Raw genomic sequence first — 24,518 nt, 5'->3', positions numbered from 1 at the left:
AAGAGCCAGTGCAACCAAATGAGTAAATAATTTTTTTCTTAAAAAAAAGATTGTGTCCTTTAATGGACCGTTGAACCACTCATCTGCTCTTAAATTTTTGTGCAATGGAATCAGTGCCTCTTTTCTCTTGGTAGATGCCATGTGTTGTGATTGCTGCCCCAATGTCATCTTTGCTGCCATTTCAAGTCCAGCCTTCCCCTGTAGTCTAATTTTATGATTTTATGATTTTATGACTGGAATACAGGATTATTAGTTACAGAAATTTGCTTTAGAAACAAAGTGAGGACTGTATAGATATTGAGAGGCCAGGCTCCTTTCTGCAGTGATCAATGTATTCCCATGAAAGTTGGGTTTCAAGCACGGGTGCTTGTCCACGCTCTATCTGCCCTCCTGGCAGATACCTACTGCTGAGCTGCTGGGAACACCTGGCTACACCCCTGGGTGTGTGTATGCCTTTTTGCATCACCTGGAAACGGGTCAGAAATGCAGACTCTCAGGCCCCTTCCCAGATCTCCTTCATCAGAATCCACATTAACAATCTCAGGTGGTTCTTACACACACTCAAGTTTGAGAAGCTGGTCTAAAACATCCTTGTCCTTCAGATCAACCTTGAGATGGCAGTTTCCGAATGTTTCCTCCTAGGATGCAGATTTGTCATTCTCGTTAACCAACTTTGCCTCTGTGATATTGAACAATCAAACACAGCCCTCTCATTTCATCTGTCACTACTGATGAGAGGTGCATGGGGTTATTTTCCCTTTAACATTAAATAAGGAAAAATAAACCCTCTCTGAAATCATCCATGTTCCTTGCTATTGTACTGACATACTGAAAAAAAAAAAGTGTAGACATATTAATACTTTTAATAATAATAATTTTTAATATAAGCTTTTGTAAGCATGTCTCTTTAACATTTAATAGAATTTCCTCATGAATCTAACGGGCTCCAATACTTCCCATCTCTGTGTCCCTTTTTGTGTTCTCATACCTGTGGATCGTCAGTCACCAAGGTGCGTTTTGACAGTTCCAGGTTCACAGTCCCCACCTCCAGAGCATTCCTTGGACCACAAGGACCCAGACACTGGTATCTGTGAAAACCTTCTCCAGGGTTTCTGGTGATGTGCATGTTTGGGGCCTGTTGACCCGACTTTGCAGAGCCCCTGTCTCTTCTTTGAGTGATGGGGATGGAATGTGAGCTAGTTACACTGATGGATGTAAAAGCACTTCACGAACTGCCCAGGGTTCCTCACATTGCCATGGGCACCCTTTGCTTTTTCCTTCCATTCTATAACTCTTGCTAATTCCTCAGATCCGTGCTTTTCCCAGAACCTCCCTAACCCTATTGCCAGCATTTCTGAGATGGGAGTTGGTTTTGTTCCTTGTCATTACAACACTCCAGCTTCATGTCTAGAGCTAAACCCAAATTGTCTTTCATCTGACTTGCAGAGAGATTCGCAAACTACATGTAATTTGCTTATTCCCCAGACCCGACCCAGCGACCTCTAACTCACATTGAGGGCTTTGAGCTGGAGCTGTTGGTGGCACAGTTGAGCTCGGTCCAAACCCCCACAGAACATCCAGGAAAGGAACCAACCAGCAGGTTCATGGGACAAAAAGTCAAATATCCTGGGCTCCTTTTCTTGCGGGTTTCAACATGACACACAGAGGCAGTGGGGATCAAGTTGCAGGTCTTTCTCTGAATGATACAGATTGTTTTTCCCTTCAGTTTTCTTGAGGCATAATTCCATCCACATCAGCAATTTTGCCTTGTTCCTTAATGCATGGTAATCTTGCCTTTCAAGAGAGATTTCTTTCATCACAAAATTTTACTCCCTTTGATATTTTACAGTCCTTTTCTGGCCAAACTCACAGTGATAGCCGATGGTCAAACTCTGAGATGCTGAGGACTCAGTGCTCAGGTCAGTGACCTGACCTTGCTGACGTGAGCCCCAAATATCACGGCACTACAGAGGATCCTTGGTCCCTAGGCCACGTGGGCCTATAGACACCTTCAAGAATGGAATGGAGGGGCTTCCCTGGTGGCGCAGTGGTTGAGAGTCCGCCTGCCGATGCAGGGGACACGGGTTCGTGCCCCGGTCTGGGAAGATCCCACATGCCGCGGAGCGGCTGGGCCCGTGAGCCATGGCCGCTGAGCCTGCGCGTCCGGAGCCTGTCCTCCGCAACGGGAGAGGCCACAACAGTGAGAGGCCCGCGTAACGCATAAAAAAAAAAAAAAAAAAAAAAAAAAGAATGGAATGGAGGTAGGACTGTGAGAAGATGAGAACATTGGGGATTTTTTTTTTATTAAGTTGGTGATTTTCCTTCACAAACAGAGTGATTTTCTTCTGTTTAAAGAAGGCTTTTGCTCCATCATTGACCATGTTCATGGGTTACACAGCATCATACCAAGTAAGAAGATGGAGACCATGTCAGCCAACATTTCTGGAATTTAGCTCCATCGTTTGTAACACAAGGTGACACACCCAGAACACTCTGTATCCTGCCTTGCATGCATTATACGAGAGCTCATTCATTATACAGGCACAGAAACACAGTTCTTCTGAGGTTATCCAATCATTACATTGGTTTCATTGAAAATTTGTGAAAGACTCAAGGAACTTCCCTCAGAGCCAGTTGGCTGACCAAGAGGAAGTTCACATTTTTGAAAACTAAGATATTCTCTCCTTCTTTGCACTTTTCTATTTTCTCCTGCCTGTTCCCCTGGTTGCGTTGAGGACCCTCAGCGTTGCAGTGATGTTGGGAGAAGACCACCACCGGGGACAGCTGAGGCAGGTGTAGGATGTACTGGAAGAAAGGAGGGTGGATGAAGTGCCTACTTCCTTCACCGGTCAGGCCCAGAAGCATTTTCCTGTGTGAGGGTTCATTTGTGGCCTTTGATTCTGAAGGTTGATATGCCGCAAATGGGAGTTGAATTGCCAAACATTAAACCCAGCCTGGAATGGTTAATATAATCTGTTCTCAACCTAGAAACCAGCGAGGACTTTGGATGGTACAGTGTGTACTTGCCCCAAATAGCCTTTTGTCTCGCTGGCTGGACCCATTGCGTGCCATTGTTTTCCATTTATAAAATGGGTCTTTTGCGGCTTCCCTGGTGGTGCAGTGGTTAATAATCCACCTGCCAATGCAGGGGACTCGGATTTGAGCCCTGGTCTGGGAAGATCCCACATGCCGCAGAGCAGCTAAGCTCACACGCCACAACTACTGAGCCTGCGCTCTAGAGCCCGTGAGCCACAACTACTGAAACCCGTGTGCCTAGAGCCCGTGCTCGGCCACAAGAGAAGCCAACAATGAGAAGCCTGCGCACTACAATGAAGAGTAGCCCCCGCTCGCTGCAACTAGAGAAAGCCTGCATGCAGCAACAAAGACCCAGTGCAGCCAAAAATAAGATAAATAAAATAAATAAATTTATTTAAAAAAATGGGTCTCTTGGAAAATACAGTACTGGTTTCATAGGCATCCTTTTAGGATGCCATCTTGTACTTTTCTGAATTCTTCATGGATTGTCTTCAGTAGTTCATCAATAGTCAGCTGTCCTTGGTCTTGTCTTTCTTATTGCTTTCTAAAATTTTGTGGTAAATTTAATTAAATTCTCTCATCTATTCATGATTTTAATAGTCTGCTCATTGCTCAGATATCAGTGCGCAGTCTATATTAAGGTTATCCTGGGACTTCCCTGGTGGCGCAGTGGTTAAGAATATACCTGCCAATGCAGGGGACAGGGGTTCAAGCCCTGGTCTGGGAAGATCCCATATGCCACGGAGCAACTAAGCCCGTGAGCCACAACTACAGAGCCTGCATGTTGCAACTACTCAAGCCCACGTGCCTAGAGCCCGTGCTCTGCAACAAGAGAAGCCACCGCAATGAGAATCCCACACACCTCAACGAAGAGTAGCCCCCACTCGCCGCAACTAGAGAAAGCCTGCGCGCAGCACAGAGACCCAACACAGCCAAAAATAAATAAATAAATAATAAATAAATAAATAAATAAAAGGTTATCCCTTTGCTTACTTAAGGATATCACTCTGTTATACCTGTTGTTCCATCTGGCCCAGGGTTCTGCTCATTTGTGTGTTTTTCCAAATCTAGAGCACTTTGTTCTGAATGCTGACATTTTGCTTTCAGTTAGACCATGTTCCAAACACCATTTCGACTTCCAGTAAGTATTTATGGGTAAGGCCTCATGTTATCTAACCAGAGTTTCATTTTCTCCGGATCTTATCTTTATGTGCATGAGATATGTGCAGAATCCCAATGACTGGAAACCTCTGTAATATTTATTACGTGTGTCCATATCTGTTTCTCCAAATTGCTGTCTCTCCTCCTGTGCTTAATGGTGCATTTTAAAAACACTTTCTGGATATTGTTACCAAGGTCACACGTTTACTACAAGTATGTTTATGACATGTAACCTAACAATGTTTTTTTCTTGCTCCTTCTTGCTGGAACTATTATCTTGGGTTCTGAATCTGGAGTGTGTGTGCATGAGAGTATGTGTTTCTTTGTGTGTTTTATCCCATTTTGGCACTAAAAAATACCTACAAACTGAAAGTCATGGTGAACGTATTTGATATAGGTCCTTTTTGAGGTCTGCCTTTTGAATAACATTCTCATTATTTAAACACAATTGTGCATGCTGGTTCATCTCTTCTTGCTGATATCTGACAGGAAGATTTGGATTTAGGTATGAATTCAGCCATCAGGATATACACATCAGAACTGGCTTATGAATGAGTTACTTTGTGGGGTTTTATTACATATAGTCCCCAGGACTATCGAGCCAATCCAAGGAGGGCTTAACCAGGTACTATTAAAAACTGGAATTAGGACCTAATCCTAAACCACAGAATGACATTTATCTAAAGTAATTACCTTGTGACTCAAACACATTTCAGTAGCATTTGCTAATCTCACAAGCATATGGGATCAGGGAATTAAAAATAAGAAGCAGGTCAAATAAATGTGACTCTGGAAGTGAAAATATATCTGACTGAGTTACTTGTTTATATTTTTAAAGGAAAAATGGAAAGAAATACATCTTACTAATATGAACAGGTCATTGTTAAACTTTAAAAGAGAATAAGACTAAACTAGTACTAGCTATGAATTACCAATTTGAAATGCCTTTCCGTCTGTTTCAAGGTGAGACCTATGCGTTCAGATCCTAGTGGACCCTGGAAGGCTTCGGGGCCAGGCGGGCCCACCTAACAGTGGGAAAAGATCCTGTACCAGGCGGACAAAACTAGAAAGTCACATTTTGGAAAGAGTGAAGGAAAGTTTAAATGCTGACTTGACCCTTCCTTGTACTTCTCTCCCCATTCCAGCTCCCCTTACACTCACAGCTGGGAGGAACTGTGAAAGTTGCTGCAGTTTTAGGATTATAAGTTTTGAACTGAGACACACCTGAGTTTGAAGCATGGTTTCCCCACTAACTAGCTGGGCGAACTTAACTGTGCTGTTTGACATCCCTGAGCCTCTGTTCCCGCACGTGTAAAACAGGGATGATGTCCTTACCTCACTGCTGGGAAAGAAAAGATATAAACAGGTACTGTGTGGGCACCTCTGGCTCAGAGCTTGACACAAAGCCTTGTAACCTAGACGGCTTTCAAGCAGTAGCCGTGTGCGAGTCTGGCAGAAGGTGGCCTCCGGGTGTTAAGCCAGACACTAGACTTCCTGCCCCTGCCTGAGGTGGCAGGGCACCCCCTGAGCTTGGAGAGAAGACCGAAGTGTTACTTTCTTCGTTTAAAGGATTCTCTTATTATTTAGCCATAGCAATGTCTCCTCCCTCGTTCCTGTTGATGATTTGTGCTTGTTGAGATTCTTTCCTACAGCGTTAGTCTTTTTAAAAACGTAACTTTTGTTTCATTTTAATTTCTTGTTTTGTATTTTATGTCTTTTTTTCTGATTTTTTGAGTTTGCTTCATTCTTCTAGCTCATGGAACTGAATTTTTGGCTGACTTGGTTTTAGTCTTTCTCTCTTTTAAAAGGAAATACATTGCAAGCTATAAATTTCTCTCTAATGAGCACTGTAGCTCCACTCTACAAGACATTTTTAAAAATGCACAGTTGATTATTTCCAGTAGGTCATGTAAGCATATTTATATTTCCTTGAATTTCTGGCATATTTGGTATTTTCATTTATCAATGTTTTTGATTCTCCTGCTCCCCTACCGAACTTGCCTGCTGTTTGATAGATTGCTAGCGTTCTTTATTTCTTCTATTGGTGTGGAAGTTACAAATTCTATTTCTATTCTTTGTTGTCAACCATGCCTTTGACATATACCCTCACATACAAAACTTAAAGTTAATGAGCTTGTCTACCCTTCTCCTGAACTTGACTTCTTTAATTCCGATCTCTTTCTTCTGCTTTTCATGCTGCTTTGTCTAGAATTTTAATTATGCCTTACTTTTAACAGCCCTATTAATCTTTTAAAAGTTAATATTTATCTGGATTTACCAATGTATGAATAGAGTTCTTATCATTGCTTCTGGTAGCCTGGTAGCATTGTCTGAATAGTAAAGACCTGGTAAGGCATGGACCCTAACCAATTGGGACAGAGTCCTGACCAATCGGACTCTGCATGGCTGAGGATGCTAAGCTCACTGGCTGAGGCCCACCTGTTACTGCAGGACATGCTTCCTTCCTGATGAAGTATAATCCTCGATAGTTTCTCCAGTAAGGGTCTAAGAGTAGTAAGTTCTCTCTTTCTTCTTATATCTCAAAAGCACTTTGTGCTTCATTTTTGACTGGTAACCTAGCTGTATATAGAATTCTATATTGACATTTACTTTCCTTCAGATTTTTGTACCTTCTTATGACTTTCTCCCGTATTTCATTGCCAGGGAGCAGTCCGCTGTCATTTTATTTGTCCTTACTCTGCTAGTAATCTGTCTTTTTCTCTCTGGTGGGTTTTAATATTTTTCTCTGTCTCGGTGGTGTTCTGTAGTTTCATCTAGTTAAGGATTTTTAAAATATTTATTCTGCTTGGCTTATATTTCTGGAATCTGAAGATTCATGCTGTTCATCAGTTCAGGGATTTCCTTCAGGTTTTATCTCTTCAAATATTGTCTCTCTCATTGTCTTCTTCCAGGAATCCTATTAAAAGTGCTTTGGGATTTGTTATTCTTTTCTCTGTTTCTTTTAACTTCTCTTTTACCTGGTCTAACTCTTTACTTCTCTGCGTTGCACTTTGGGGGATTCATCATATCAACTTTTTTCTGCACTCTTCCTTTTTGTTCTATGTCTAGTCTAAAGTTTGTTTAGTTTTTGTTTGTTTGGGGTCAGTTTCAGAGGATTCTGGGACTCTCATTTTGTGGTACACGATGGTTATTGGTCTAACAGAGACTCTTTCCCTTTTTGTTCTGTTTATTTCCTTTTATTCCTATTGCCCACCTCCTCGAGGATAACTGCTCCCACCATTTGAAATGTGCTAATATGTTGAGTGTGCATTTTTGTAGGTATGTTTTACACTGTGTATTATTGTTTTATGCAAATATTGGTGTCAATTTACATAATCAAAGGGTGTTATACATCTTTTAATTTTCATGAACACTATGTGTTTGGAATTCTCCCACCTTGCTATGTGTAAATTGAATTCCTTGTACCTAGCAGCTGCATTGTAGTCAATGATTTGTATCCACCACATTTTATGAATCCACTTCCTCACAGAGGGACATGCAGATTATCTTCAAGAACCCACCACCACAAATATTACTATCATTCAATCCAAAATGTCTTCTATTTTTCCTTATGGATTTTCTTCAGGCTGTCACCTGCTTAGAAATGTGTTGTTTAATTTCCTACCAGTTGAGTATTTTTAAAGTTATCTTATGACTATTAATTTCAATGTTATTTTCAGAGAACATACTTTGAATTATTATAATTTGAGTAATTGAGGGATTTTTAATGTCCAAGAATTTGATTTATCTTGGTTAATATGCCATGTGCTCTTGGCAAGAATCTGTACTACACAGTTGTTGAGTGGAGTGTTCTTTAAGTGTTAATTATGTTAAATTGGTTTATAGTGTTAATCAAACATTCTATATTTTACTCAAGTTTTGGTCCACCTGTTTTATCAGTCATGAGGAGACGCATGTTAAAATCTGAGCTTTTCTGTCGGTTTTGGCATCATGTGACTTGCAGCTATTTTGTTAGATACATTTTAATTTAGGTTGGTTACTCGTTCTTGGTGGAGTGACTATTAACATCATGAAATGCTCCTCTTTATCTCTGATGTTACTGTTTGTCTTGAATTGCACCAAGTCTGGTATAAACAAAGCCATCTAGATGTATGATGCACAGTGGTTGGATGTATGTTGCTTTTTAACATTTCATTTTCCACCATCTGTTTCTTTATGTTCTAAGTGTACTTCTTGTAAAATGCATTCATTTGGATCTTGTTTATTTACCTCGTCTTTAAGTGGCATTTAGTCTATTCATATTTAATGTAATTATCAACATAACTTGGGTTTAGGTCTTTCGTATTGGTGTATGTTTCTCTTTTTAATTCCCTGACTTATTTTGAGTGACCAAGTAATTATTTAATTCTATTAACTTTTTAAATATACATTTTTGTATTATTTTTTCAGGGTCACTAGGAATTACAATGTGTATCTTTAACTTAACACAGTTCAATTTCCAATTATATCAAACTCGTTACAAAATGTAGGAACACCATGATTACATGTATAATTCCATTTATCCCCCTCTTGCTCCTTGTGCTCTTTTATTCCTCTGTATTCTATGAACCCTACAACATGTTGCTACCATTTTTGCTTGAACAATTGTAGCTTAAATCTGTATATGTTATATGTATTACACAAACATAGATATGTGTCTGTACACACAAACATACACGTACTAAAAGTAATAAATAGGTCCCCTATTTTTACCTATATTTTGCACTTTCTATGGTCTTCTTTTTTTTTCCTGCAGGCTTGAACTTCTATCTGGAATCATATATTTCACCCTGAAGCAGTTCTTTTAGCATTTCTTGTAGCACAGGTTTTCTGGCTACAAAATCTGAGATTTTCTTTGGCTGAACTTGTCTTAATTTACCTTTCATTTTTGATGTAAACCTCGGTTAGATATAGAATTTTATATTAACAGCTTTTTAAAAAAGTTATTTTGGCACTTTGAAAACTCTATTTCACTCTGAGAAATTCAATCATCACTCTTTTCATGCTTTCCTTGCATATGACCTGGCTAGGTTTTTTGGGCTACTTTTAAGATTTTCTTTCCATTTTTGGTTTTCAGCAGTTTGCCTCTGATGTGATAGGTGTGATTTTTAAAATTATTTTTTAAAGGCTTATCATGTTTGTGGTTTTCTGAGCTTCTTGGATATATGTATTGATGTATTTCATTAATTTCAAATTTAGTGACTATTGTCTCTTAAAATAATTTTTTTCCTATATCTCTTCTAACCTCTGGGACTCCAATTATTTATACTGCTTGAGAGTATGTTACGTGTCTTGGATACTTTGTTTTATTTTATTTTAGTTTTTTACTTTTTATTCTCTATCTACTGTCAAGATAGGGTCTATTGGCCTGCCTTTGAGTTCACTGATTCTTTACTCTGCTGTGTCCAAGTCTGCTAATAAGCTTATGCATTCTTCCTCTCTGACATCACATAATTCGATTCTGGTAGTTCCATTTGATTTTCCTTTATACTGTTTCCATTTATGTGCTGAAATTCATCATCTGCTCATATTTGTTGTCATCATTTTCTTCTAGACCCTTCATCATAGATATTTTAGAATTCCTGAGTGAAAATTCAGACATCTGGGTCATTGCTATATTTATTTCTATGAACTGTTTCCTCTTTTAAATGTAGGCCCCTTTTCCTCACTTCTTTGTGCATCTTATGATTTTTTATTTTATGCTGAACATAGTGTTGGGATAAGACATATTCACCTCCTGAGAAGACGTGCCCCCTGTCAGGCTGATGGTGTGAGCCTGAGTCAATCTAACATGTAGCTGAGCTGTCTCTGGACTCTGTTGCAGAGTTGGAATCTTAAGTTAGATTCAGTTTGCCAAAAACTTCACACATTGTGAAGGTGGGTTTGAAACTTTGCCTTTGGAGAGCTTGGGATCAGAACACCAGCCACACCCCCTTTAGATCTTTGTGCATTGCAAGGCCAGCTACGAGCTTTCCAAACCACAGCAATGCTTTTTCTGCTTTACAGCCTGCCTGCCAGCATTTTGAGTTTCTGGTGCGTTCTCTTTGCTCTCTAGACCCATTTCTGGCTTTCTGCACCTGGAGGGATCTCTTTCTGCCTTTGAGCACTGCCCTCAGCCTTTGTACTTGGTGAATTTCCACGGATTTTTGTAGCAATTCATCTCCGTTCTCCTGTTCTCCCAGCTTTTGGCATTTATTTTGTTCCTAAATATATTCTTGCCTTCTTACTTGCCTACCATAAGCCTCCTTTTTTTATTTCTGAATTATGTATTAACAAATAGTCTGTGTTCATTCTAGAACACATGAATGTTCTATATTCATTTAGATTTATGATACCTTGCTATATTGATATCTTCAACTCCGTTTGGGGAAAAAAGGGAAGCATAAAAAACAAAGAAACATGCTTGCTTTGGCAGCACATATACTAAAATTGGAACCATGCAGAGAAGATTAGCTTGGCCCCTGTTCGAGGAAGACACACAAATACGTGAAGCGTTCCATGTTTTTAATAGACCCACAGACATAGAAAACAAACTTATGGTTACCAAAGGGGAAAGTTCGGGGAGGGATAAATTAGGAGTTTGGGATTAACAGATACTCACTACTATATATAAATTAGATAACCAACAAGGATATACTGTAGAGCACAAGGAGCTATACTCAGTATTTTGTAATAACCTATAAGGGAAAAGGATCTGAAAAAGAATGTGTATATACATATATATATATATATATATATATATATATATTATATATATATGTGTGTGTGTGTATATATTCTTTTATATATGTATAACCAAATCACTTTGCTGTATACCTGAAACTAACACAACATTGTAAATCAACTATACTTCAATCAAAGAAAGGAAAGAAAAAGAAGAAAAAAACAAAGAAGCCAATAAATGGGAGAAAAGTCCCAAGTTTCATAAACCTTACCTAAATAGATTTCTCATTTATACAGAACTTAAGCTTATGAATGAAATTATATAACTCTCGTGCAAGGTGAATGTATCATTCAGGGTCCACTAGAGAAACAGAACCAGTAGGAAATAGATAGATGATAGATAGAGACGTATTTCAAGGAATTAGCTCACACAATTATGCAGTTGGGATAAGTGAGTCTGAAATCCATAAGGCAAGCCATCAGGACAGGCTGGAAACTCTGGGGCAGGATCTGATACTGCAGTCCACAGGCTGAATTTCTTCTTCAGGGAAAGCTCATTTCTGCTTTAGGTTCTTTCAAGCTCTTTGATTAGATTGTGCTGACCCAGATTATCCAGGGTAATCTCCTTAAAGTCAACTGATTGTTGATGTTTACCACATCTACAAAATAACTTCCCTGTAACACCTACACTAGTGTTTGACTGAATATCTGGGTGCTACAGCCTAACTCTAGGTTGACACAGAAAACTGTCTATCACAGTAGGTAAGGGCATATTCTACAAGGTGGTACAGTATGTGTTAAGGAATAGACATTAAGGAAGAAAATAGATGTAAGTGAGAAAATGAAAGGGTTCCTTATCTGTTCATCATCCCACAGAAATGCAGGCTGGGGTTGGGTATTCTCGACAGTGCTTGGGTCTGTCATTCGAGGAACCTCTCTGTATATGTTCCTTTCTTGTAAGCCCGAGAGAAATCCTACTAAACATTGTCTGGGTTTAGTAGGCATTGACTGCTACTAGAATTGTCTGAAAGAGCCAGCTGCCCAGCACCTTGAGACCCCCAGGCCCATGGGAAGGTGTAGTCCCTTCTGTCGGGGGAAGAAGCCTCACTCAGATGCAGCCCCTATGCCAGCAGAAACGGGGACCCTGCTTCCAGCTGGCCCATTGTCCATGCTACCCTGAGTGAACTCCTGGGGCCCCTTTCAGTTCATTCTGTTCATTGCATCAGAACAGTCTACAGTGCATACATCAAAATGTTAACAGAAGGCATTTTGCTATGGCAAGATGCAACTATGTGATCATGGTTCATTTATTTTTTCTATCTTTCTGTATTTATAGAAGTTTTTACAATGTGAATATATTAATTTTATAATAAAAATCAATACAATGGGGCTTCCCTGGTGGTGCAGTGGTTGAGAGTCCGCCTGCCGATGCAGGGGACACGGGTTTGTGCCCTGGTCTGGGAAGATCCCACATGCCCGTGAGCCATGGCCGCTGAGCCTGGGCGTCCAGAGCCTGTGCTCCGCAACGGGAGAGGCCACAACAGTGAGAGGCCCACGTACCGCAAAAAAAAAAAAAAAAAAAATCAATACAACGAATAACATTTTGAATAAAAATGGAAATGAGTTGATATGTCATAAGGAAGAAAATAAGATTCTTAACAGTTTTTCCTTTTCCGTGCGTCTCCGCCTGTAATTACCATAAGCATCTCCCTGAATGTACAGCCTGAAGTGTCTGTGTGATAGCAGTGGTCCACAGGGACAACAAAGTATTCCCTAAAGCTCGGGAGAGCTCCCCTTTGTGGGAAATGGGATAGTTTGTACATTCAGAATATTGGAAATGGTTAATCCAAAGTCTTGTCTTTTTTTCAACTAGACTGGCCAATCTTTATGAAAAAAAAGTATTTCAATCATATCCTAAAGCACCTTGTGCCTTAATAAAATTAGCTCAGTAACTTTGCTACTATGCTCTCTTTGTTCTTCTTGCTTTATGAGAAGCTGTCAGATTGGTATAAAATTTAGATAAGAAATTGTGGCACATGAAGAATTTGAAAGGGGAAGAAGGGGGTGGTACACATACATTCTGCATCCCTTGCTGTACACTTTAGTCAAGAATAGTTTATATTATCAGAAGTGGGAAAAGATGAACAGACAGAAAAAATATTAGGCTGCGTTACCAGGAATACGGAAACAAAACAGGACCCTATGAGGCCTTCCCAGGAGAGAAGCCCCCTCCCCCATGCCTCCCTCTGCCTGCGTTCTGTCTGTAGAAAAACTTTAGCTGGAGGGTAAGTTTAATCAGAGAAATAAGAAAATGCAGAAACAAAGGAAAAGCAAACAGGACAAAGTAATAATAGTTTAGTCATTAAGCAAAGTCAAGGACCTGTAGTTTCTCCTCAAAGGCTATAGATATTATTCTGAGCCATATTTTTCGAGCTGTTCTGTAAATACTGAACCTTCCACCAGGTGGAAGTTAACTACATGATGACCAGACTGTAACCATGGCATAGCTGCCACAGTTCTGAGAACTGAGATCAAAGAAATGGGAACAAACTGACCCCGGAACTGAAGATTAACTGTACCTGAAACAATCAAGATGACACTGATCAGACCATTGCTGGCCAGTTTCAAGATGACGGTCAGAGCTGACTGTGCTGTTTCTGCATGGAGCCCCCTCCCTCTGCTGATACACCCCTGAAACTCCCCTTTAAAAGCTCTTGCTCACTGATCGGCAGTGGGGGAGTCAGCCTTTGGACGTGAACTTTCCCTCTCCCCCAGTTGCCAGCCTCTGAAATAAAACAACTTTTCCTTTTCCCTTCTACCGACACTTGCCTCTCAAGCGTTGTCTTGTGAGCAGGGAGCAGCCAGACCTTGAGCTCTCTAACAGTACTAGACCAAGGGTTGTAGTTTGTAGAGAAACAATTCTCGTAGAATATACCCCAAATATACTGAAGGCTGAATTTTAATGTTTTTCAAACCAGTGTTTCTGATCATTTTCAAATCAATTTAATTAACAAGTAATATTCACGTAGTGCTAAGTGTCAGGAATAATAATACAGTAGTAAACAGAGCATACTAATTCTTGCCCTTGTAGAGCTAAATGTTCCAGTGAGGACAGACAGATGATGGACATAAAAAGTCAGTTACGGGCTTCCCTGGTGGCACAGTGGTTGAGAGTCCGCCTGCCGATGCAGGGGACACGGGTTCGTGCCCCGGTCCGGGAAGATCCCACATGCCGCGGAGCGGCTAGGCCCGTGAGCCATGGTCGCTGAGCCTGCGCGTCCGGAGCCTGTGCTCTGCAGCGGGAGAGGCCACAGCAGTGAGAGGCCCACATACCGCAAAAAAAAAAAAAAAAAAGTCAGTTACTTCCATGCCCTGGCTATTGTAAATAGAGCTGCAATGAATATTGGGGTGCATGTATCTTTTTGAATTATGGCTTTCTGCAGGTATATGCCCAGGAATGGGATGGCTGGGTCATATGGTAGTTCTAGTTTCAGTTTTTTAAGGAACCTCCATACTGTTCTCCATAGTGGCTGCACCAATTTACATTCCCACCAACAGTGTAAGAGGGTTCCCTTTTCTCCACACCCTCTCCAGTTTGTAGATTTTTTGATGATGGCCATCTGACTGGTGTGGGATGATACCTCATTGTAGTTTTGATTTGCATTTCTCTAATAATTAGTGATGTTGAGCATCTTTTCATGTGTTTGTTGGCCATCTGTGTGTCTTCTTTGGAGAAATGTCTATTTAGGTCTTCTGCCCATTTTTTGATTGGGTTGTTTGTTTCATTGATATTGAGCTGCATGAACTGGTTGTATATTTTGGAGATTAATCCTTCGTTGGTTGCTTCATCTGGAGGGAAATCCAAGGAAGAGGGGATACATGTATATATGTGGCTGATTCAGTTTACTGTACAGCAGAAACTGACATTGTAAAGCAACTATACTCCAATTAAAAAAAAAAGAGGATTTAAGATCAAACTGAGTTCAAAATCCAAAAAAAATGTCAGTTACAAAGTATCTTAAAAGCGATAATTAAGATAGGGATGGATGGGGAGGTGGAATGTGGTATAAAATGAGAATTATTATAAGAGACAAAATAAAGACCCTACTTGATTCATTCCCTGAAGTGGGAACTCTTTGGTTTAACCTACTTCATAGTGGGCAACTGACGAAACTGACTCCAATTTCATGAGCCTTACTTGGTCTGGATGTTCTGGTTCAGTGTTAAGAGCAACCAAGGAGAGACTTCTGTGGTCTTGCCACTCGTAGGGTTCACTGCCTTGAGAGCCGATTCTATTTTTATTCCTGTTTGATGGGGAGAGGAGAAGCAGAAACAAGAACCCTAGGTATGTCTTAGCAACAAAGACCTGGGCATGAAGAAGTGAGCTGCCTTGTGCACGGTCAGTGCCGTTCATGGGTGTTGAAAGATTAGGATGCTGGCATGAGTGACCCCAAAGCCAGAGCCAGGTGATCCCCTAGTACAATAGGCACAGTGTCTAGGGCCACTATAATTTTAGCATCCCATGAAAATATTTTAATTCCTTCCAAATCACAAGAAAAAAATGAACATAATCCAGCCCAGATTGCATTTCTCTTAATCCTGCTAGTCACAGAATATAATTTTAAACAATTTTTTTGAAGGAAAGACCCATGAATGTCTTAATGTGGCTCTGCCCACAGACCCGTGCCTTTCATAGTAATATTGCCAACACCCCCTCCTTCTGTTTTGTTGTTGTTTGGCATTTCTCCTTGTCACTGAAGGAGAGACGCGTATGCACTTGGAATGGGGTCGTCGACCCACACGCATGCCCACCCTTGTTGTGTGACATAAACAGATGCCTAAAGAGGAGCTAGGAGGCCAAGGTTGTCCCCTTGCGCAGTTCCCAGCACTAGGTAGCACTGTGACGCATAGCTCTGAAATGAGTGAGTGAGTGAATAAATGAAGGAAAGCTTGAGTTAATGAATGAGCGAATACTTTCATGAGTGACTGAGTGAGTCAATGAATTAACAAATGCTTGAGTGAGTGAGTGAGTGAGTGAATTCTTGAGTGAATGAGTGGGTGAGTAAATGAATGGATGCCTATGTTGGTGGTGATGTTATTTCCTTTTCTCTTTAGCTGACTTTTTTTTTTTTCAGAGAAATGTGGCATCAACCCCACCGAATGTTTCAAACAATGATGTTGTTTTAAAAGCATTCTGTGCCACGTAATATGTGCTGCCTCGAACTAAAAGGAGAATTAGAAATCATTTGGAATTCAGTTAAAGATGAATTTGCTAAATCCAGTCCATGATAAATTCAAATTACTTTGGAGCAGTAAAGAATGTGTTGGATGGTGGGCAGCTCGGTCGAAAGCCAAACTGTGATGAACTCAGGCCTTGAGAATCAGTGGTTACCTAGAGAGCCTTCAACTATTGAGGTGTACTTGAGGGTCACAGGTCCAGCGGTTGCTGTCTTTTAATGTAGAGCAGGTTACATGGGACTCCCTTGATTACGTTATTAAGATTCCGTCCTGTTACTTTTCATCTTTTCCTTTCTCTGTGTGATAAAGTGTTAAGCTATGCTGGGCTGTGGCATCCTGCCACCATCTCAGGAAGTATTCCCAGAGAGGACTGGCTCTTCCTGAGCTGCAGTTTCCCAGCATCAACAGTGCCAAGTGCTTCTGCACTGTCTCCTGAAACACATGCTTATGGCAGGCTAATTGGAAAACCCTGAGCCATGAAATTTAGGACAATAATAACATATGTGAAAGTGGGAAAAGGATGAAAGTGAAATGATCCATTTAGTGGGCAGGGGGGGATAGAACTGTGTTTCAGTCAGGACTTCAATGTCTACCCTTTTGGTTTGAGAATTCACATTTTAGCTTTATTTTTGTGTCTCTTTTTATGAATCTTCTGTTAGCTGATGTGCAAAGTTTACGTGAAAGGATGCATATATTGTAGGTATCTGTGTCAGGGATGGGGGACATGTGTGTGTGGAATGGACAGGAGGTATAAGGGTCCAGTTGTCCAATATAAGGCTGGAACCTAGAGTTTTGGAGGAAGACCTTTATAGATCCCTAAATGTAGCTGAACCTGATTCATTAGGAGGTGTTTTCCCTCTCTTAAGGTTGAATCTTGCCTTTGCATGTAATGGTAAAGAAAAATGTGAACTGGAACCATGAGCCCTTCCACAGATGCAGGAATCAGGCTGCTGATTTTACACATCCTGAAGACCTCAGGGCTCTGACCGCAAACATATGGTTGTTGATCATTCAGAAGCCATTCACAAGGTAGCCATTCTCAAGGTAGCCATTCACAAGGTAGCCATTCACAAGCAATTGAGTTTTGTGGAAATAAATCCCAATTTAAATCTGCTATGTTACTTATCCCAGCTGTTCCTCACGAGGGGCTTATCTCTGTGGTGACAGTGTCATGAAGCTTCTTCATAACATGTTAGCATCTCAACATTCTTTTGTTGGGTTTGACATCCAACAGACTGCTGAAATCCTGGGTAGTCTGGAGCCAGCTAAAAGGCCTGGGGCCACCACTCTGCCCACTGAGAGTTTATTACATGGCTACAAATGGCTTCTTCTCCTCTACGTAAGAGTAGAACCTCCTCTTCGTTTTCTTCAGTATCTTCTTATCTAATTCCCCCAAATGCTGGGAAACTCTCCCATGCTACAAGCCTCACTGGCTACATGGGTCATTCAGACATAGGTGCCCATCATCCCTGGGGCACTAGAACAGGTCTGGCCCAAGAGGAGAAGCTTATACCTTGGCTGGCAGAGGAGAGCATGCGTGCAAAGGCTACAGTCCTTTGTACTTGTGTCTTTGCTTGTAGTCTTAGCAACATTATTACAGGACAGCAAGGAACCAGATCGATATGGTGCATCTTGTAGGCACACAGATTTTCCTTAAGGCCAAGTAATTTCTCATGCTAATTCTGAATTAGAATAAGCTTGCATGTATTATGGATAAAATGTTGTTTCACACATTTTTAAGTCAGACACAAAGCTTCAAGAAATGTGGGACCCATGAGGGGACAGTTGGGCTCTGCCCTTTCAGGTTCCCATCACTATTTCAGAGCTGTGAGTCTTTTATGGGGTCTCAGCCTTTTTATGTCTCTCTCTTTTCCTCTTCCTGCCGAAGTCAACCTTCTTCTTTTCTCACTGTATCAGGGCTTCTACTACCTCTGACCTCTATCCACCCTCCTTTCAGCTTCTGCCTGCTCCATGTCGGCTGAGAGCCTTTGTAAATCATCCATGGAGTCTCCCCAGGGAGAGGGTCTGCTATTCACGTGCCACACAGGGCACAGCCTCCCACCCTCCAGGCCAGCCTCAAGTCCAAACAGCTGTGGCCAAGGAGGTGAGTCACAGAGTACAAAGCGTGACCCTTCAGAAGGAAAAACCGGGGGGGCATGATCATGGCATCTTTCTGAACTTCTCAGACAGGGGTGGAGGGGCTACAGTCCCTACCGTGTAGTCTGACCACTGAAGTCAGCTCCCTTTTCCCTCCTCAGGGGACATTTCTCTCTCTCTGTCCTGTGCAGGTTTTAATATCACCCCTCCTTTCACTGCCAACATAGGCTCTGGGTCTCACCCTCAAATAAGTCTTGAGAACCCAGTGCTTTTGTTACACATGAAAACGGGCAGAGAGGCACATTCTTCAGGGGACAGGAGAGCTTCCTTGAGTGGAGATAGCGTGGGGAGGTTGGGTACAGCCCAGCATCTAGGAGCCTGGCCTCAGGAAAACGGTCAACCAGGAACGGGTCGACAGGTGTGCGCTTGGGTAATTTACTCAACTGCTCTGAGGTTATTTCTAAAATAGAGACAAGAATGTGCACAATGATAGAAAAAATAACAATACCAGTGGCTCCCAACACTATCAAGTCCAACTTCCCTTTTGATAACAAACATGGTGTATAAACTCTTCACTTCCTAAAGTGAAATTTATAGGTAATGTTACCTACCTACCCACACACCTGGTCTGCATTCCTAGTGATTCAATGCAGAAGGCAAACCTCCAGCTTCTTGTGCCTGAGCATATATGTAGTGAAATACAGTTTTTATTAAAAACTGATTTTTGTTAATCCTGTCTTTAGATTATTATTAATTCAATATACTGAGTTTTTTAATAGCTTTATTCAAGCTTGATTTACATATCATACAATTCACCATTTTACATGTACAATTCAATGTTTAGTATATTTACAGAGTTGTGAAACCTCCACCAAAATCTAATTTTAAAACATTTCCATTAACCCAAAATGAAATCCCGTGTCCGTTAGCAGTCATTCCAACATTTCTACCCCAACTTTAGGCAACCACTAATCTACTTTCTTACAGAACTGCCTTTTTGGGCATTTCATGTGAATGGAGTCATATAGTATTTGTGGTCTTTATGTCTGTTGTTTTTCACTTATCAAAGTGCTTTTGAGGTTGTATCAATACTTGTTCCTTTTTATTGTTAAATAATGTTTCCCCTGAGTGCATATATCACATTTTGTTAACCATTCATGAATTATAAATGGTGATGCTACTAATACTTGGATACAAGTCTTTTACAGATGTTTAAACATTCCATGGCTAGGGAAGTGATATTATTTATTATTTTCAGGAGGGCCACTGGTGTCTTTAAAAAGGGTGAAGACTCTGAGTGAGGTTCCGAGCTAAGAAAACATACACACAACCTTCCTCTAGTTGACAGACTAGTCATATTCTTGAAAAACGCAGTAGGCATTAGGACTGCGTGAAAATACCCATACTCATAAGCTAAGTAGAATTAGACTCTAGGTTCTGATAATGGCAAACAAGTGTATCATCTATGTGAAACAAACAAAAGGCTTGTGAGACTTGGAGGGATTATTCACCACGTGGGATTGGCCTGCACATTTAGAACACCAAAGAATACCCGCTTCTCTCCCGCCTCTGCAACCCCGCAGGGCTCCAGTCATAGGAAACACACAGTCCCCATAGGTTTTCAGAATGGCCCGAGGATGGAACCTCCCCACTGAAACTGTGTGGACAGAACCCACACGATCGGACATTCATTGACCGTTGATACGTGCTCATGACCAGCAGGCTCCCTCCGTGTGGTCCAGACAACAGTCCCGGGAACAAGGGCAGGCTTACAGAGCGGGGCAGAGCGGCTCAGAGCGCCCTGTTCTGTAGGAGGCGGGGCTGGTGTGATGCCGGGGAGGTACTCGGTGCCGTCCCCAAGTATGTGCCCCAAAACAGGACAAGGAAAGCCCGGCAACGCTGATGGAGAGGTAGCAGGAGGAAGATGGTGGTGGGAGATGAACTGAATAGATAAAGCAGCTCTGCCTGTTCACTCAAGCTTGTTTCTGTGCAAAATCAGAACTGTTTCCCCAAATTCACTTCCTCAGCCTCCATGAAGAACTTAGATGAGACAAACTAACCATTGTTTCATTGCTGTTTCCTCTTGGGGAGATTCATGCTTGATAATTTTTTTTTTTTTTTTCTGCAGATGGTCTGTTTTTACCCGAAAGCCCTTTGTTTCCAGTAACTGTGTGCTTCCCTCTAATACAAGGTTTCAAGGGGAAAAACTGCCAAAAATATTTTACGGTGTTTTTGCTTTTCTTCATATTTGGAGAGGCTGACCAAATACGCGTATTGTGGTCATCGTTCAATTTAAAACAGGGCAGGGGGTAGTGTTGACGGACGGGAAGGCTGAGGCTCAGGGACCTCTGGTCCTCGCCTCAGGCAGCGACCCAGCCTCAACATGACAACCTCCGCTTTTCCTTTTTCTTCCCAAATTCTCCATTAGGAAGCTAGTTTTGCTTTGCTTTTCCTGTTTTTATAGCTCTGCTTCTAAACATGCAACTGAAAACCGTGAGTTACTGAATCAGCTATAGGTGTTCATTCACTAAGAAATTTTATAATGTGCATACTATATTATATATTTTTTCGAAATCAAGGCGATGTCATTGGTCTGGTAGAAGTTTGCCAATTTCTGGATTGGTCTTTCATTGCTTCTCTACCACGTGTCCGTAGATTGCATGGTTTCAGGTGACTCACCGTCCTGGTCATCCAGGGACAGAGGAGGTAATCAGGACGCTTGACTTTCAGCATAAAAGCTTGGACAGTCCTGGGCAAACCCAGATGGTTAGCCACACTCTAAGTGGTCCCGGTTTGCAAGAATACCCTGGCAGTGTTGCCATTGGGAGATGCAACAGCCCTGCATGACAGTGGGCTCTTCCACTCTGTGTGAGCTTTGCTCGGGGAGGAGTCAGCCTGCCTCTCTGCCCGTCAGTCGGTGCCTTAATCAGCCAGACGCTGGACACGCTTTCTTGTAGCATCTCTCTCCCGTCCGTTGGTTTTCTGCGTGTGGGCTGCAGACGTCCCAGCGCTGTCACCTCCATTGTCATTTTTTTAGGGCAGTGAAGAATGAGTTTCTGTGTGTATTACGGTGAGGGATCACTTCCCTTGACCCTTTTCAGGCTGTCGAGGTGACCTCAGCAGCACCGGCTAGTAAAACGTAAGGCTTCGGCCTCGCACACTCAGTCACATAGTGGAGTGCCGGCTTTCAGATCTGTGTAATTTTGTGCAATTATATTCAATTGCTCACTCAATTTCTGATGACTTTCTAATGAGCTGGTATTTTCAGAGGTAGTGGAAAAATCAGTTGAGGAAGAAATGATGATAAGAAATAAGAAATAAATAAGGAAGTGACTGGTGAAGAATTAGAAGAAAATCCTTTGCTCACCTTTCTCGGAGCAAGTGCTGTGTCTGGGGAGGGGGCGCTTCATGACATTGGAGGACCTGGAAAAGAAAAAGATTATGTTACAGAAGTTGAACACACCCTTCCTAAAGAGAGGCCAGCATATGGGGAAGGTCAGTCAAATGGACAGATGGCTAGGTTCGTTTAATCTTTGAAGAAGTCAGCAAGGTCTTTTTTTATGTAAAGACTATATTTTAGAGCAGTTCTAGGTTCACTCGAAATTGAGAAGAAGGTACAGAGAGTTTCCGTATGCTCTCTGCTCCTAGACGTGCACAGCTGCTCCCCCCTCCCACCATCAGCATCCCCACCAGAGTGATGCATTCGCCACAGTCAGTGAACCGACATCAGCTCATCATCATCACCCAGAGTCCACAGTTTATACTGCGGTTCAGTCTTGGTGTTGTACATTCTGTGGGTTTGGAAAATGGTACAATAACAGGTTTCTACCATTATAGTATCATAAAGAGTAGTTTCAGTGCCCTAAAATCCTCTGTCTCCCCCCATTTCATCCCTCCCTTCCCTCACCCCCAACTGCTGGCAACCACTAATCTTTTTTTTTTTTTTTTGCGGTACACGGGCCTCTCACTGTTGTGGCTCTCCCGTTGCGGAGCACAGTCTCCGGACGCGCAGGCTCAGCGGCCATGGCTTACAGGCCCAGCTGCTCCGCGGCACGTGGGATCTTCCTGGACTGGGGCATGAACCCACGTCCCCTGCATTGGCAGGCGGACTCTCAACCACTGCGCCACCGGGGAAGCCCTCCACTAATCGTTTCTTACTGTCTCCATAATTCTGCCTTTTCCAGAAAGTCATATAGCTGGAATCATACAGTGCACAGTCTTTTAAGATTGGTTTCTTGCATTTAATAATATGCATTTAAGTTTCATCTATGTCTTTTCATGGCTTTATAGTTGTTTCCTTTTTATCACTAAATAATATTCCATTGCCCAGATGTACCACAGTTTATTTATCCCTTCCCCTGAAGGATATGTGGATGGCTTCCAAGTTTGGCAGTTATGACTGAAGTCACTTTTAAATAATGAAAAATATGTAAATTGAACAGTTTAGAAAGTGAAACATTCTAGATGTTATTTTAAAATTTGAAATATACACAGAGCCTCCCCCACCCCATCCAGGCTCCCTTAGTACTTTTGCTACCAGTTCTTTTAATCCCTGAGGCAATTTCAGTAACTGCCTGTACATGCCTTCTTCTCATCTCCAAGAATGGAAACAACTACTTTGTCCTTTTGCTTTTGTCATTATTATACTTCATGAAATAGTGTCATAGTGAGATCTGGGATTGAACTAAGATTTGAAAAAGAGAGAGAGGAGAGAGAGAGAAGAAAACCATCTCCCTGTGAAAAACCTTCACAAATCCCATATAAGTTGGTAAAGCATTTGAAGAAAAGCCAGAGGAAATAGACGAAATGACTTGTCATTTCACCAAAAAAAAGCTGAAGGGTGACCATATAAATGGTCAAATGGCAGCCTTGAAAGTAGTGATCTGTCACTATAAACAGAGTGAGCTGGAAAGACTTAAAACAAAAACAACGTGGTTTACGTTCTTCCTAAGAACTTTCTGCCTGTGAGAAAAGGACGTAATGACGTGTATTCAACATACGCACGTGAACACTTTTTGTGGGTTATGCTTTCTAGGAATTTGTGTACCTCTGAAAAGAACTGTTGCATATGGGATATGTTGCCACCAGGGGCTCTGGGTGCTGTGGCATATTTAGTCCGAATGGCTGGGTTTCCATTGTTGACTGGTGATTATCACCATTGGCTCAGGTCACTAGACAGGCGTGGAAATGAGGGTCACACCACCTAGGCTATAGCCCAGCTCCTTATCAATCCAAAATGTGGATCCTGAGCTGTTATACTATACTGTTCAGTGTACTGCTGGCGATAGCAAAGTTGGCCATTTCAGTTTTTTTCTTTCTTTCCCCACAGTAGCATTTATCACTGTTTGTTAACCCATGACCCCTAGTGTAATCCCCACAAACAAGGAGGACTTAGTATAATATTAACAATGGGTAGAAAGCACCCACATCCTCACCTGGTTCAGTATGGGGTAGGTGTCAGCCTCAAGGTGCTTGTAGATGTTCACAGGAATGCAGGGTCATATAATCTAGCCGGGAACTTCCAGATCATACTCTCCGTTCCCCACCCAGTGTAGGAGTTCCTGAAGGGCCACTTTGCCTACCTGACTGCTTGTCTTCCAGTCCTGCCCTGGGGTTTTCTAGGGGGTTCTAGGCATCTCTTACTTCCCAGGCAATTGATTCCATCAGTGGACACAAGATCCTTCCTTGGGTTGAGGCAATGTATGTGGCCTCCCTGTGAATTCTGCCAGTTGATTTTGATATATTCCCATCTAACTGTTCTAAGAGCAATAGTGGATGAGAATTGGGCAAAAAGTGTTGTGTTTAAAAAACCAGGAAAATTTTGAAAGCACAAAGACAAGCCTTTATAGGGAGTCACAAAATGCTGAACTATCTTTGTGCTGTTCTATTTCAATAGCCCTAATAATAAGATAACTTTGTATGACTTGTATGTCCTGAATCATTGATATTTTATGCTTGCAAATTTTTGTGTGTGTGTGAATGAGACCATCAGGCCCCAGAACTACAACATGAGCTTCTGATGTGTTCTGTTTCTAACAACCCCCATCGGTGGAATTTTCATCATTTTCTTTTATGTGCACTTCCTACTGTTACCCACAAAGAAAAAGGTATCAACTCACCAATGCTATCTATACTTTATGTAATATATAAATGGAAAGAACAAGAACCAGAAATTTCAGGTGAATTCTTATACATACAGTTGACCCTTGAACAACACGGGTTTCAACTGTGTAGGTCCACTGATACACATATTTTTTTCAATAGTAAATACTACAGCGCTACACAATCCATGGTTGGTTGAACCTGTGGATGTGGAGCCTCAG

The 24,518-nt window shown here is 41.6% G+C and overlaps 1 protein-coding gene and 1 non-coding gene across 2 annotated transcripts in view; both read left to right on the top strand.

The window, feature by feature from the left end:
- The window catches only part of DSCAM (DS cell adhesion molecule), a gene marked incomplete at its 5' end in the record, with an annotated part of 749,720 nt that overhangs the window by 232,007 nt on the left and 493,195 nt on the right, over nt 1-24,518 (top strand). The gene's annotated exons all lie outside the window — the stretch shown is intronic.
- Nucleotides 10,601-10,703, top strand: LOC116753760. Its single transcript, XR_004349861.1, has one exon. It is a non-coding gene; the product is annotated as a U6 spliceosomal RNA (small nuclear RNA).

The sequence above is a fragment of the Phocoena sinus genome, chromosome 4 (assembly GCF_008692025.1).
Source record: "Phocoena sinus isolate mPhoSin1 chromosome 4, mPhoSin1.pri, whole genome shotgun sequence".
Taxonomy (NCBI): Eukaryota; Metazoa; Chordata; class Mammalia; order Artiodactyla; family Phocoenidae; genus Phocoena; species Phocoena sinus.
This window is presented reverse-complemented; position numbering and strand designations above follow the sequence as displayed.